Raw genomic sequence first — 17,089 nt, 5'->3', positions numbered from 1 at the left:
TCTGCCACCTAACGAAGTAATGTTTACTTAATCAATACTGCTTACACATACATGCAATCTAAATACATTTGTAATTGTAATTCGTTTTTACAGCAACACTGTGATTTATAGTGAAAATTATGTGAAAATATTGTACTGCCATCGGGTTTACGTAACTGAAAATATCTGAGCTCTAGTCAGTACGCATATGCGTGGAATTCAAGTTACGCAATTTGACTAACAAACTACGTAACAGAAAAGTATCCTACTAAAAGCAGTTCCAGAAACAACTATTACCAGCTACATCCTATATATCGCTCCTGCAAAGATTTCCTTTTGTCATCTGACCCGTACCTCTTTGGCGATTCGTTTCTTTCTCTCCGTCTTTTGCTATTTATAAGGAAAGTCTTCTCTATAAATCTTGTTCCGGAATTATTCCCATGTTAGACCATTTCTTCTTGAAGTCATTCTTAACTATTTCACTTCTTGGTCTCCTTTTATCTCTCTTCCCAGCCACTTCCATTGCGGTCACTCTTCTGACCACACAGTTGTTTGTTCTTCTCATTAGATGACCATACCACTGACGTCTTTTTTTTTTCCTGGATCATCTTACAAGGGACATCACCCAATTGTCCGGCTCCGATTTCAATGAAATTTTTATTGCTGATAGAGGACATGTATTCATTACTTGTGATGACAGAAATTTTTGCCATGATGCATGTTTTCTATTTTTTAATAATTTTTAAAAGTTGTGATGTGGTTAATAGAGATTACTGCAGAAGTCCCTTACTACCCTTTGTAAACGGAGTGTTAATGAAAGAACAACCATGTAGGTACGTATAGGGCATAGGGGGAAGTCGTATGGTATGTATGACCTTGACGGCAGCCATCTTGAAATCCGCCATTTTGAATTAAGGTCAAGTTTTTTAAATGGGAATAGGGTAATATGATACATAATTTCGTGCTAGAATTTAATCAGGAAGACAATGGTGAAGTTAGTTTTAAGATGCGCCCATTTGGGGAAGGTTACAGGCATATTAATTGTTTATACTTACTATATGCGTAAGTCCCTTACCTCCGCTTCTAACTCGCGTATTAATGATAATAAGTGGATAAAGGTTTCGGTAATACATATTATGGCTAGAGGGAAGTGATAAGATAATGGTATCATTGACGGCAGCCATCTTGAAATTCGCCATTTTGAATTAAAGTGAAGTTTTGAAAAATGAAAACCATAGCATGTGGCACCTAATTTTAATAGTAAATTTTCCCTAAAAGCCAATGGTATGCTTATTTTTGTTCTATAGTTAACTAGTTTGAATTTATGACTCTTCTAATGAGCACGAAACGTCCATTATTCGACCCTTCAAATTGGCAACACTCCTAATTTTCACCGCATGTTTTAAGATTCCAATTGGCAATTTGCAATTGTTGCCATGGCTCATGTTTTCTAAATTTATTACATTTTTTTAAGAGTTGCGATTTGTCAGTTTATGAATAGTGTTGGGATAAGCATCCAGCAATCTTTCTGAATTTTGAAGACTTGCCATGTAATTGTTAATTTCCTAGTCAGTGTAATCATTTATTTTAATCCAGAGTACATGAGGAACCTGTGGACCTATGTGACATAAAGAAATACAAATAAAATTATAACAAATTGGTGTTACACGAACTCAAAATTATCATGAAAGATGGCCTACATGTTGCGCAAACGATAAACAGTATTTTTTAAAATAAATACAACTTTACAACTTTAAAGAACAGCAGCAATGATAGAAAATATCAAAGAGGCATAATATGACTGTTTCCAATACACTGTTTGTACCATGAACAAAATATGAAAACAGGTAACTTGTTTATAAAGAGATGTAACTTAATCGAGTTCCCGATCAATACTGATTATAAATCTTACAAACATGAACCATCGGCAACAATCGCTAGAAAACGAATGACTTTTTTGTCTCACTAGCTAAAATATTGCCATAGAAAATAAATAAATATACAATAAACAAATAAATATAAAACAAAACAAAAGACCATTGATTTACACAAAAATCATATTTCGTTTTCTTTTTTGAAGTGAATTTTCATTTGATTTCTCGTCTCATCTACTATCCATTACAATCTACGTCTTCGGTATTACCTGAATGTAAAGTTGGAGTTCTTTCGTTGTGTGATGATTCATGTCAGTAAACGAGTTTTTGAAGGGCAGGTATAGGAAATAAATAATTACATGGCAAGTCTTAAAAATTCAGAAAGATTGCTGGATGCTTATTCCAACACTATTCATGAACTGACAAATCGCAACTCTTAAAAAAATGTAATAAATTTAGAAAACATGAGCCATGGCAACAATTGCAAATTGCCAATTGGAATCTTAAAACATGCGGTGAAAATTAGGAGTGTTGCCAATTTGAAGGATTGAATAATGGACGTTCCGTGCTCATTAGAAGAGTTATAAATTCAAACTAGTTAACTATAGAACAAAAATAAGCATACCATTGGCTTTTAGGGAAAATTAACTATTAAAATTAGGTGCCACACGCTATGGTTTTCATTTTTCAAAACTTCACTTTAATTCAAAATGGCGGATATCAAGATGGCTGCCGTCAATGATACCATTATCGTATCACTTCCCTCTAGCCATAATATGTATTACCGAAACCTTTATCCACTTATTATCATTAATACGCGAGTTAGAAGCGGAGGTAAGGGACTTACGCATATATACAGTAAGTATAAACAATTAATATATCTGTAACTTTTCCCCAAATGGGCGCACCTTAAAACTAACTTCACCATTGTCTTCCTGATTAGGCTAAATTCTAGCCCGAAATTATGTATCATATTACCCTATTCCCATTTAAAAAACTTGACCTTAATTCAAAATGGCGGATTTCAAGATGGCTGCCGTCAAGGTCATACGTACCATACGACTTCCCCCTATGCCCTATACGTATCTACATGGTTGTTCTTTCATTAACACTCCGTTTACAAGGGGTAGTAAGGGACTTCTGCAGTAATCTCTATTAACCACATCACAACTTTTAAAAATTATTAAAAAATAGAAAACATGCATCATGGCAAAAATTTCTGTCATCACAAGTAATGAATACATGTCCTCTATCAGCAATAAAAATTTCATTGAAATCGGAGCCGGACAATTGGGTGATGTCCCTTGTTAGCTCTACAACTTTGGTTGTTCCCCTTACTCTCTCATTCCTCACTATCTCTTCTTATCCTAAACATCCAGTGCAACATTTTCATTTCGGTCATATTCAATCTTTTTTTCCCAAGTACAATAATCCTTCACTTGAAGGATTTTACTATGCTTGCTGCACAACTGCCATTTCTTCCACAAATTAAGGAATTCTCGAAAACAAATTTTCTTCCTCCCCTCATCTTCTCATCTTCCTCCGTGAACATCATCAGCGGGGAATAAGATACTAAGATGCTTAAAACCACTAACTTATATTTTTTAAAAAATAGTTTTTATAGTGCAAGACAATCCTAGTAGCTACATGTTTATAATATACTACTACTGTTTTATTTACTTCGTAAGTTTAATGTAGAAATCCTAAATACAGTAAGTACTGGTATTATATGAAGGTTGAAGGGTTTCATAAAAATAGTTCTTAAGAAAGGAAGAAATTCCCTTGTTTATCCTTTTCGCTCCCTCCAAATAAATTGCTATCAACTTCACAAAAGATTTTTTTTTTCAATGAATTATCGAAGTAGAGCAGGTTTATTTTTATTATTATTATTTTTTTTTCAATTCCCGCTAATAAATTGAGTTACTTTCATTTGGTCTCTCTCTGCTACGAACTTTACGGTATGCTTTTACCTATAACAATGAAAATAACTGCTTTATTTTGCATTACGTTCGCAGATTTTTCGGTTCCGACTCAGTGATCATTTTATTGAGATACGAGTCACCCAGTTAAGTTGTTCTTGCAGTATGAAAGACTGAACATAATGGAGGCACCAGTACCTGAAAATGCTACGTGGTTAGAAAGTAGTCTAAAACAAGGGAATATTTTTAAGTGAAAATGGAAAAACTGAATCATCATTTTACATCTTCTATTTCATTTTACATCATTTTACATGAAAAGGGTGTGTTTAAAGTCTTCTACTTCAAAGCATGAAATCATGAGCAGATTGAAAAATGTATCATATTTGAATGAAATTAAAGTTTTGGTGGGTTGGCGGAGAGTGTCAGTGTGCAGGAGTGACAAACGTCAGTGACATCTGCTAAAACAACAATCATCTCGCCATCTTTTGTTCATACTCAATGTAGAGAATTCGACTATCAACTTAATGGGCGCTGTGTGGCTGCAGGTTACACGGAACATTTGTGAACTGAAAACTTGAATTTGTGAATGTAACTACAATTACGTTTGCATTGGATAACAATTTTGTACTGTTTTAAAGCCAGCACAGCAACTATATCGGGTTACATGTGTATGAATGCAAGATATGAACTTGAATACTCCCTCTTTTGAACTGTAGTAGTGTCAATCAATTACTATAAACCGTTTTCAAGGTGTAATACTGAAATAGCATAAAGACTTTACAAATACCGTGCATTCTCTCTCCCCACGTGAGTTTCAAATTTGTTATGATGGCGATGTATGGCTTTTTATTGAGGATAAAAGATTTTAAGAAGTTTATTTACGACCCTGCAATCAGTAAATTAGTCTTCCTTTTGATGTGCCTGTGCAAAGCATTTACACTGTTAACGAACATATGGAATTATCCCACCAAAAGAACCCTCCCCCACTTTTATCTTTGCTTCTTACATTTCTGACAAACAAGATTCACATTGCACATAAATGAAGTTTACATTGGGGCTTTATCACACTTGACAATCTCCGACGTAAGTCCATACATGATATAAAAATTACATGACTGCGCCCTTCTCTATCACTGTGTAAACACTCCTTTATTCCGTTATGGTCTAACATATGGCTGCGAGTCATTATCATTACAACTATACCATATATGTGTTTAACATCGTAAGTTGACTTGCAAAAACTTTGTGTGTAAGACTGCTATCAATAACTTTATTGTCACAATAGGCATTATTACTGTCATATAAATGAAATATAAAGAATAAATAAAATACCATGAATATATTGCAGTATAATTCCTAATCCCCAAATTAATAACATACTTTCTTATTCCCTTTTACTGAAGTGTGGTTTATATTATATATATATATATATATATATATATATATATATATATATATATATATATATATACGCGACTGGACAGAACATGTCGTTCGTTGCCAATAATAATAAGTATATAGGTATCTGCCATTATTGGCAGGTCACTTGCCGCAACTGAGAAGTTTCCATGCTCCACGGTCTTCCGCTAACCTTTTCATCTTTACGTACGATTTTTCTGTTCTGCTATTGTCCATCAATTGTAGTCTCTTTCGCTCCCTCCCTCTCTTTCCTGCGACCATACAATCTAGCACCTCCTTCATTATACAGTTCCTTTTCAGCCAAGGTCCCAACCAGTTTCTCTTCCTCTTCTTAATAATATCTAAGATTATTTTTTCTCCTCCACTATTTCTAACACCCTCTCATTCGTTTTCCACTAGACTTAGCTATGTCTCTATTCTTTTTCACACCCACATTTCGAAAGTTTCCAGTCTTTATATATATAATTTTTGCATAATGTCTGTTACTGACCCATACAGTACAATACTCCATACGAAGCATTTTACGGGTCTTTTTCTCAATTCTTTATTCAAGGTCCCACAAAATAGCATTTTCTTCCTCCTAAACGCTTAATGTACCATTCCTATCCTTGCTTGTATTTTTGATAATTTATGTTCGGCTTATTTATGTACTGTAACGCACAAAAAATTTTCCGTAGCAAATTGAATATCTTGTTTTTCTTCTGACTGACTCTTATATTAATTGCAATTTTAGAAATTTCATACGGTGTCTATTATAAAACCTACATGACAATCAGGGTTCAAATAGATCCTCCAAAGATGTACCGTACCGTGCATTTTATGTATTTCATCAGAACAGAAGTCTACTGACCACTCTATCCTTGTGGGAAAGAGATATACAAGAACCCTGAAAGCTAAGAAAACATCTCTCTTCTTTTTCTCATCTTTCCTTTTTTCTATCGTCCATTTGTTTACTTTGAATTATTTTTCTCTCTTTCAATTTCTAATTGAAAACTTGAACCAATTCTATTGTCAATCACTTTCTTCTTTTCCTTTCATTCACATCTTCCAGCTTTGTTCATCTTTTCTTTTTCTCTCCCCCCTCCCCCCCCTGTTACCAACATCGCTCCTTTCTTCCAAACAGCTGATACACTTCTCACAGAAGTCGATCTTTCGTTTTATTCTGTTTCCGGGAAACTTTACGTCATCTGCCACCAACCTGATTTCACTGGATCTGTTCATGGTCACTTTTCACATTTCATTGCACTGCCATCAACACAAGACCCAAGAATGTTCTGCATTGTTAGCTTTGTATGCATACATATTCTGTGTGCGTGTGTGTGTGTGTGTATTTCTAGTGAGGTATTGGTTTTCAAATCCAATACACATTCAGCAGAATTAAGATTCTTATCCAATATACTGTTGTATAGACAAGGATACCATTGTGCATTGTCATTTCAGATTTTCCTATTTCGAATTTACGAAACATTTTAGGTTGTCAAATTATTAGCAATTTTGACTTCGGTGTTTTCGGTTATATATCAGATTCGTGGCGAGACCTCACTATCCGTAATTCTTGGAAAACGCTAAACAATATTATGTACGTACACCTTACTCGCACTTGCCTCCTTACGGGTCACATTTCGTAGAACTCCATCTTATCGTCAGCCTAGGGCACATGGAGGTTATTGTAGTAATGCAGTAACTGTACAGTAACTCATCAGTCATCATCATGCCTCCGAAGTGAGTAGGCGTCATGGTTCCCAAATGTTCTGGATTTTAAGGGACAGTCCCTTATTTTATGATTGTGTCCCGCATCCCGCGAAACTTAGATACGGGACGGCAAAAGTCCCGTATTTTGCCCAAAATGACAAATTTACTTCAGACAACTACTTCAAAGCTCGCAATTTTTAATGAGTCGTCATGCGTGTGGGCAGTAAATGGCAAATGCTATTTCAGAAAAAAACAGTTGCCAAATTTTTTTTAGGGTCGTCTCCTTTTTCCTAAGCATCCCACTGTCAAATTCATTTGTGAAAACAGTTTTCTCACATATGAATTTGAAATTGACTGACAAGAAATAAATGTTTTACCCAGTTGATGAAAGCAGAGTTTTTCGACAGCCTAACGAAAAATCCAAACTTGAAAAAGATTATAAGTGCAGTTAAGTGTGAAGTACGATTTTTTGAAGAAAATTTAAGTAACGTAAATTCAATGTTTTAAAAGTAAGATTTGCCTAATTTTTCTTATATTAACTCTTTATATCAGTTCATACTTTTGTATTTCTTTCAGACTAAAATGATTACTCTTGATTTGATGTCTGGCTCATTTTTTACCACTAGATCATATTTATCAAAACCCTTCTCCGTAATACCTACTGAAACTCGTCAATCCGTCCCTTATTTTGACTGTTTTTATTTGGTAACCCTGCAGGCGTAGAACCTTGAAATTTTGTACAAATATTCTCCACGTGTCCTAGGCTGATACGAAAGTTAGAGTTCTACGAAATTAGACCCCTATGGGGACAAACAGTGGTAAGGTTTACGTAACTCTAGTCTAGTGAACGCAAACTTGCATCGGCAAGTATTTGCAAACCAGTAAAGAAAATTATACGTAAATCATTCAGTGGAGTTCGGGTTTCCACAAACCTTATTCTCCTGTGCAACGAATGGGCATTTTGCTATTACTCTAAGTTTCGGAAGTTACTTGAAACCCAATATTGATCAAAGCAATCAATTTGTTTATTTTTATTTATTTATTAAGTTTAGCGTACCTTTCAGCACCGAAGAAACATGAGAACTGAAGCTTAAGGTGGAATCCAAACCTCGTGCACCAAAAACACACTTACTAGCCACTAGGTCTGTGCGAAGGACTATCAGATCATTGGTGTACGCAGAACTTCAAGATTGAGTTAAAGCAGTCAATCTCATATCATTTTAGAATACGCGTGATCTCTACATTTTATATTACTTCTTCATACATATAAGGTTCCCACTTATTTGGCAAGTACGAATTTCCTGACTTCTTCTGATTTTCTAGATCACGATTTACAGTACAAATTTCCAGATCTACATATAATGTGAAAAACAAACTATATCTTTCCCAGTCATGGGGTTACTCATCTACTATGTACACGTAAATAATTTTATATAGTGTTTGTGAAGGTAGAGACATTTTGTACGACAAACTAACTTATTCTATAAAATATTCCTATCAAATAGCTGAGTAAGGCAAAAAGAGAAATGGATTCTGAGGAGTAAAATTCGGTATTTCCTGAGTTTCCAGGTCGGTGGGAAACTTGATATTAGTATTATTAAAGATCTACAGCCTCAAAGAAAATATTTGGCATATATATCAAAAATATAGTTTTAAAATAAAACTTTGGTAGAACCTATTTCTTAAGCTTGGGGAAGGGGGAAATCATCCTTTCATTATTGACATATTTTAACCCCAACCTGTAGGAATCACCGGAATTTAAAAGAAAAAAAATGTACAATATGTTTTGCCGAAATCGAATATTTGCGTAGAACATCTTGTAAAATTGTTTTGTATACAAATATTCACACTTGCAACATGGGGTTGATTTTACCCTCCCCTTATTCTTCGTGGATTGCATCCCCAAACAATGGATTATTTCTGCATGCTAAAGGAAGGTACATATAAAGTTTCGTTGAAATTGGGTAAGATTTACAAGTTATCGTGGAACAGAGAGACAGACACAGACATACAAATGTCAATCGAGTCGAATGGTAGAAGCTTTCCTAATGTTCGCTATAATAATAATAATAATAATAATAATAATAATAATAATAATAATAATAATAATAATAATAATAATAATAATAAAGCTTGCAAGTCAGCGCCGTAACTAAGATTTTTCTGGGGGGAGGGCAAGCATTAATACGCGTGTTTGGGCCCTCCAGAAAAGTTGCTTTTCTAATTCTTGCCCCCCTCTTTCCATCTTTCTTTTACTCTTTATGCCCCCCCTACGGAGACTGCGGGCGCTCCCGCACGGCAAGGTCTGCGGAGCCATTAGTTACGCCCCTGTGCCCGTTCCATACAGGACAAATAAATTAAGGGCACAATATTGACAAATCTCAAAGTCATAGGAATAAACATTACTTCTAGGGACCCTAATATTAGACATTTTTACTGAAATGGGCCCACGACTCATATTTGTATTTACATTTTGTGTGCTGTTTTGTTTATGTAATGTAGTGAACCTGCTTGATGCTTCATTTATAATTTCATGTTCCTATTGTGTATAGAGTAAGAAAATTTTGTCTTAAAATGAGCCTCCATCAAACGGCGGGGAGCTTCTCTGGAGGGGGAAGTTACCTCCCTGCCCCCTCACAAGTTACGGCCCTGTTGCAAGTTACTTAACTTCTACCGTTACCAGCAAAAGCGATTTTCTCCCTATTTATGAAACATTGATTATATACGATGATGCGCGGATGAAAGAACTAATTGTCTGGTACTTCCCTGTGCAAGGAACGAACGAATGTTACTCTTCAAAAGGAAATGTCACCAGTGTTGATAACTTGTAATAAAAACACGATAACCAAACGGTAACGACAACAAAATAAGCTAACAGGCATGAAATCACGTATAAAATGGCAAGGCGTTAACGTAGTACTTAGAATAAGTGCGTTTGCACACGACAACGATAATATCGGTGGTCCCACCGATAATGTCGGCGGTGAAATCGACTTCAATGTATTCAAATCGTAGCTTGCACACGCCACCGATATTATCGGCCGTTCCTCCGACACGCAGATGCTGTCGGCCAAGCCCCCGATACTGTCGGCGGTACCGCCGACACCGATTTTGTCGGGGGCAATGTTTTCTTATGATTGGATGCACACGCCACCGATAATGTCGGCCGGCCAGCGGGTTAGATGAAGAGACATGACGCTGTGTATTTTTTTTCTTTGGAATTTTGTTGTTTCCATTTTTTCTATTACAATTGTATAATATTATGATTATCTTGTCCTATAAACAACTTTGGAACAGCTTATTATTTTTTTACAATCTCTGTTTTGGAGTAGCTAATTCCCTTTATTAAATAAATATAAAATGTGGGAAGTCTGAAGAGTACTGATTTCCCTCTAAATAGTTATCAAATAGAATATAGGAAATTTACATAACCAATTTCCGTTGATTATTTTCTACTCCCTTTTTTTCTTTCTCTCTCTCTCTCTCTTTGATTGTATCTTTTTAAATCTATTAATGCTTTTAAGTTTTATTATATTCTGGAAATTAATTCAAGCGTAATTTTCAAAGTTTGATACTCTGTGAACATAAGCATATGGAAAAATCCTGATTATTATTACTTTCTTTTATTTACATCAGAATTGTGTACACACAATTTTCCCGGTCTCACTCGATAAGCAATGATTGAATAGAATATTTGTTGACAAGTAGAATTATTATTATTAGTATTATTATTATTATTATTATTATTATTATTATTATTTTGAAACGAACCTAGGATAATCAAACGTTATTTTCAAAGCTCCCGAGGACAAGTGACTCATTTGGCATTCTCTTGATTGTGATCTCAAAAACAGGGATGTGACTCCACGCTTCACTTGTCGCACATCTTTTCTCTAACTTCCAACGCTACCCCCATTTTTTAAAAGAATTTGTGGAATGGCAAATGGAAACAAAGACCAGAGCTATGTATGCGAGTTTTCCCTCTCCCCTTTGTACCGGGATCGACCATCTGATAGAGTTCTCCAGTTTAGCTATAGTGAGTGGGTGAAAAGGTTGTGTATTCTTGTGTTCTTACCGTTCTAGTTTTGCTTACAATTTTAGAGATGGCAAAAATTTTTCCGTATGATATTTTAACCCTTATCGAACTTGTGGAATGCAGACCTTGCATATGGGATAAGACAACAGACTCTTTTAAGGACAAAATTGAAAAGCAAATAGCATGGCGAGAAGTTTATGCACGCCTTGCCGAGGATTTTGAAGTTAAAATTCTATTCATTGTTGAAGATGATCTCTCCACTGAAACGGTACCGATTGGAAGAAGCACAGGTTTTGTTGCCAGAGCTGACAAATTATTAAATATAATGCGTTTATATTCTTCACAGGAAAGCTTCGTTAGAAATCCCTTGAAGAAAGTTATTCTATAAATCGTTTGAGAGTTCTATATTCAAATAGGACTTCTTCGCACAAAACATGAAATAATTGTGAAAAATCGCCTATTCAGGCTCGGATCAAGGCAGAAGTTTGGAGGGTGTTACTCGAAGTTTAGGAGTGACACCCCCTATCGGGGGGTCTGGCGGAATCCCTGACTGGATAAAACGCTTGTTTGTATAATTGTTCGTCAGAGTTAAAGCCCGTCGACGGGAAAAAACATTCTTTTCCATTGAAAGTGATATTCTAGAAATTATTACCATAACGTATACCCACTCTTGAATATTTTAAAATCTTTTCAATAATAATAATAATAATAATAATAATAATAATAACAATAATAATAATAATAATAATAATAATAATAATAATAATAATAATAATAATAGACACCTTATTGCAACTGCCAACATTTCTATGGGTGGAATACAGGGTCTCATTTCTGTATGCTGGCGCTGAATATGGTTTCCAATTCTTTCTATTAAAAAATCAAAAGTTTGTGTGGACATGCGATGGTAATTAAAAAATTTTGCATCGTCTTCGCGGAATTTCTCATATAGTGTATAAAAAGCACCTTCTACATAACGCACAGTCAATAATGGATGAACCCAAAGCTTTCGCGATCTACATTTCCTGTTTCTACGTCGTAAGTACAACAAGGCAAGAAGATATCTCTTGTTGATAGCTGGACTCATCTTCTCTCTTTCACGTCCTGTCCAATACTAGTCTCAGCGCCGACATTATCGGCCACGTGTGCAAACTATCGCCGACACCGATATTGTCGGGGCTTCCACCGATATTGTCGGCGACGTGTGCAAAGTACGCCGACACCGACACCGATATTATCGGGGCTTCCACCGATATTATCGTTGCCGTGTGCAAACGCACTAAGGCTGTGTAGTATTATCAATATGCGAAGGCATGCACAGCCTAGAATTCTACGAATTTTAATTACGGTGCTACTCCTCAATCCGCTTGTCACGCAGTCATAACAATTTCTTTACAATTCAAATTAGGAAAAGCCTGTCATTTTCTCCTCTCATAGTGTATTAGTTACTCCGCACTATGATTATGTAATACTTAGTGGACTATTAATTGTTCTACAAAAAGGTGTTAATTTTTTGTTTTCCCCAAAAACATTAATGTTAATCTACGTATATTATATATATATATATATATATATATATATATATATATATATATATATATATATATATATATATATATATATATATATATATATAATTGAAAATCACTATGTTTGTGACTAAATCTCCTGAACCGCCCGACCGATCTTGATCAAATTTGTAACATGGATGAGGTTTGAGACTGGGCTGGTTTTAGACTATTCATTCTGATGGTAGAACTGAGGGGAGGGGAGGAGGAGGGAATATAGAAAAACAAATAAAACTTAATAGCTTCTGAACCACTCTACCAATCTTGATCAAGTTTTCAACATAGATGAAGTTCAGGCCTGGGATCGTTTTTATGATTTAAGTTTAATGGAGCAACGTAGGGGAGAAGACGGGGGAGATATATAAAAATAAAATTATAAAAGACTGAAAGTGACTATTTTTGTAACTTAATAAGTCTTAAACCATACGACCGATCTCAATCAAAATTTTAGAGATACATGAGGTTCGGATCTGGAAACATTTTCGTAATTTCACTTTAACGGTAAATCCTAGGGGAGGGGGAGGAGAGGGAGATGTATAAATAAAAACTAATAAAACCCAATAATTTTTGAAACACAAAAACGATCTCGATCAAATTTTCAACATATATGAGGGTTGGGCCTTGGATGTTTTTATCGTTTTATTTTGACGAGCCAACCTAGGAGAAGGGGGGAGATATACTGTATATATATAAAATAAAATAAAATGACTGCCTTTGTGAATTCATCACTCTTGACCAACCTCAATCAAATTTTCAACATACATGAGTTTAGGGGCATGGATTACTTTAGGCTATTCACTTTGATGATGCAACAAGGGGAGGGGGAGAGAAATTTAAAAATGATCCAAAATAAACAATATTAGTGTTGAATCCATAGTTTTCGGGGTCGATGAGAAAAACAGTGACACTTCTGATGCTGTTTCAATCCAAGTTCAGCCCTGATTGTTGGGGCTGAACTTCCAAATATTCTGGTTCCCTTCCAGAACGTAAGCTAATATCATTCGTGCAATATTTAAAAACATGAGCTTTCATTAGTGATCGGTAGTTAGTTAATAGAAAATAATATACTCTCTCTCACGTCTTTGGATGTTGATCTATTATTCAATTAATTCTGGTATTTTAACAAGAAGTAAACGCATACTATGAATATACTATAAATTCTCATAAAATGTCCCGATTTCTTAGCCTAGAAATATGGGAATCTTACTCATGCTACATCTGAGAATATTACGAATATTAAGCTCTACAGTCTAGAAAACTCTTGAAGCGATTACGATTTCAATATTCGATGTCGATAGGGTTTACTGATAAATGTTTGTTTTCTCAACCCCATCAGTATAGTTTCGACATCTACAAGGTAAGTAGACTTTATCACAGAGTTCGGTAATATAAGAATTAAGTAAAATAAATACCTGTAACACTCAAAATCTAAGTATTCGGTCACTTTTCTTGATATACTTAAGTCTGTACGCTGATCTACGAAGACTCGTACCTGTTAAGTAGAAAAAAAATGAATGTTATAGTAGTGTGTGTATATACAAAATATACAAAATATATAACATACAAAAACAAGTTTAAAAAGTTATAGCTATACCGGAAGGAACTGAATACTCGTCAGCTCGATTAGCAACAGCTCGAGCAATAACACCAAAAGTTACACAGTTATGCTTTCAGTATGACACTTACTCCCTGAATCTCAATTCTACATTGTTAGCGTTTAACGAGAAAAAAAAAAGTAAAAATGAGATATATCAATCAATACATAACACTGAGATGAGAGAAATTACATTAGTCAGTGAGTAAATCCTCATAAGTTGTTTCCGAGTTTTTTTTAAGAAAACCTGAAATTACCGCTGCACGCGCATATTGATATGAAACTTGTACTTAAAAAAGAAAATCAAGCTTTTCATTATGGCACTAGCAGGACGAAAATACACAAATGAGTCTTAGGCAACGATCCTCTGGCTTGTGAAGCGATTATCACAGTGAGAAGCCCGGTCTAAAAGACTCAGAATCCCATACTGAAAGAGCAGCTAGTAGTTCTGTGAATTTTGAGGAAGTGGTGTGGAGTGGAGGGAAGCAAAATGTTGCTTAGTTATGGAAAGGCAATATATATTGGAAGATGGACCGTTAGAAGTCCAAATATAGCAGGTAAGTTAGAAAATTTGCAGCAAGAGAACAACTTAGTGGGGATCATCGAAGAAAGAAAGACCCAGATTTCTGCTAAGGTGAATATTAACTCGGAACGAAAAACTGAATCAATGAAGGTGGATTTAATAATGCAATTAGAAGACAAGACCAAGGGCGCCGATTTCTCTCTAAATTTGAGAAGGGGCATTCAGATGTAGCCCCTTGGACAAGACAAATAAAAAGTTGCAACACACTACACTAGTCATAGCAATAAAACTAGCTACCAAATCAACAATACAGCTATCATCCAGGTATACTGTGTATACCAAAAACAGCGCACAGCGATGAAAGAAAGCGTTTGTTTGAAGCAACTGAAAACGTCATGGAAGACGTAAAAGATTAAGAAAATCTGATTCTGGCAGGAGATTGGAGCATAATCTAGTAACAGTAGCAAATACTTCGTTCAAGAAACAAACACAGAATTTATACTTGGATAATACCAGGAGATCAATATACAGTAGATACCAGATAGATTACATACTTATGAAGAATAGGTTCAGAAACCAAATCAAGAATTTTAGAATTAATAGATGGGAAAAGGAAATTGAAGAATATTAACAACAAAGTTGAGGAGCAGTGTAAAAGAGTACGAAATAAAATTATTCGAAAATTCGGACTTGCTAACGAGGACTGACTGAGGCAACGTGAAGAAATAGAAAAAGATAAGAACACAGGAAGAGTCGATGTGGCTCATAAGAATGTAAATTTCAAACCACAAAGTTCAAGGAACAATGTACAAAAAGGTAAAGAAGGAAGACCCATGACAAGCTGAAAAAGTGAAAACATAGAAGGAATATATAAAAAGAATATGGAAGCCACAAGCAATTAAAGGGATTGAAAAGCAGAGTAAGTAGAAGAGGCAAGAAGAAACTTCATACGCAAATCAGAGTACGAAAAATGATTACAAGATCTAAAACATGGAGAAGCCTAGGTGAAGAGATATTAGAAGAAATCATACAACGTGCAAGACAGGAAGTTCAGGACAAGTTTGCCAACAAAATTTATAACGGAAAGAGAACCCAGACTCACCGAAGATAATGGTAATATTAAAAACAGTAGGTATGCGAAAATATCTTATTCATGCTCCAAAAATCTTTACAAAAATAATCTCTAAAAGATTGAAAGCCAAGATAGAAGAAACAATTCGAGTGGGAAAAGCAACTTACGTATCATTTGTTAACGTGGAAAAAGCTTCTGATGAAAATGTTTAAGATTCTGCAGGAGTTTGAGTTCAAGGTTTAGTGTCCCGTTCAGCACTAAGGTTATAGGAGACGAGGACCTGTAGTTTAACGTGGTATCTGAACTATATGAGCCCCCGCTGGGAACCTAACTCGGGACTTCCGCGCTCAGAATTCTGAAGGAATAAGGTATAAGGAACGAAGTAACCTCGTATTAGAAAAGAAAAAGCAATCACTGAGATTGGAGAGAGAGAGAGGTAACAGTTCAGTAGGGGATCAAGCAAGGATGCTCAATTTCACCAATTTTGTTTTTCTCTACATTACAGAAGTAATTCAAGAAATGAAGGATATTAACAGAAAATACACACGCTTAGGGTCTAGATTTGCCGACAATACTGCGCTGTTGGCAAACTGAGATAAAATTTAGACGCAGATCTAAACGGAATGCAACAAGTCTATAGCAGCAAGTTCAACATAAAGATCAACAAGAACAAAGATTACGAGATGCGCAAGAAACGCAAGAAGAAAACGGAAGATCTAAAGAAATCACCCGGTGGAAGAGATGCAGGAATTAGTTTACTTAAGGAGTAAAGTAACAACCAATGATAGCAGCAAACAAGATGTAAAATCCAGAATAACTTAGGCGAAGAAAAGCAAAAGCTCCTAACTGGAAATATCAACATAGAACTCAAGAAAAAGTGGATAAAAAATTTGTATGCAGTGTGCCGTTGTATGGATATGAGGCATGGACTCTAGAAGAGGGAAAAAGAAGAATTGAAATCTTCGAAATGTTCTTTTATAGAAAAATGTGAAGAAACAGATGGGTAGATGGGAAATTAAAATAGTATCGGAAACACTAGGAGGAAAGATGAGTATAATGAAGAATATTCCAAAAAGAAGAGAGAAAGATAGGACATATGAGACATGGGAAAATTACACTATCAGCTATGGAGGGAATGGTAGAAGAAAATATCTAGAAGGCGGCCGTGATTGAAATATACGGACTAAGGAAAGATAAAGTATACGGAAATGAAAATTCTGGCTCAGAATAGGGAGTGAAAGAAAATGAAATGAAATCTTTAAGTTTTACGTCCCACGGTTATGCCGGTTAGGCTAAAGGAGACGGTGATGATGAGAGATGAGTGAAATGGTGGAATGAAGAAAGTGGGAGGAAACGGGAGAACCCCGAGAAAACCCACGAGCACGGTGTTTGTCCACCACAAAGTTCACTTGG

The 17,089-nt window shown here is 35.3% G+C and overlaps 1 protein-coding gene across 5 annotated transcripts in view; it reads right to left on the bottom strand.

The window, feature by feature from the left end:
• Positions 1–17,089, bottom strand: part of LOC145690481 (beta-1,3-galactosyltransferase 5-like) — a 283,017-nt gene that overhangs the window by 144,715 nt on the left and 121,213 nt on the right. For 3 of the 5 annotated variants that reach the window (XR_014132238.1, XM_081765399.1, XM_081765400.1), the window contains exon 2: positions 13,900–13,979. The exons of the other annotated variants lie outside the window; for them this stretch is intronic. The gene's annotated coding sequence lies outside the window, so the exon portion shown is untranslated. The remainder of the gene's footprint in view (positions 1–13,899; positions 13,980–17,089) is intronic. 5 annotated transcript variants of the gene reach the window in all.

This window comes from Thermobia domestica, chromosome 7 (assembly GCF_964235325.1).
Source record: "Thermobia domestica chromosome 7, izTheDome1.hap1.1, whole genome shotgun sequence".
NCBI lineage: Eukaryota > Metazoa > Arthropoda > Insecta > Zygentoma > Lepismatidae > Thermobia > Thermobia domestica.
The sequence above is the reverse complement of the archived record's forward strand: the minus strand, read 5'-3'. Positions and strand labels throughout refer to the sequence as shown.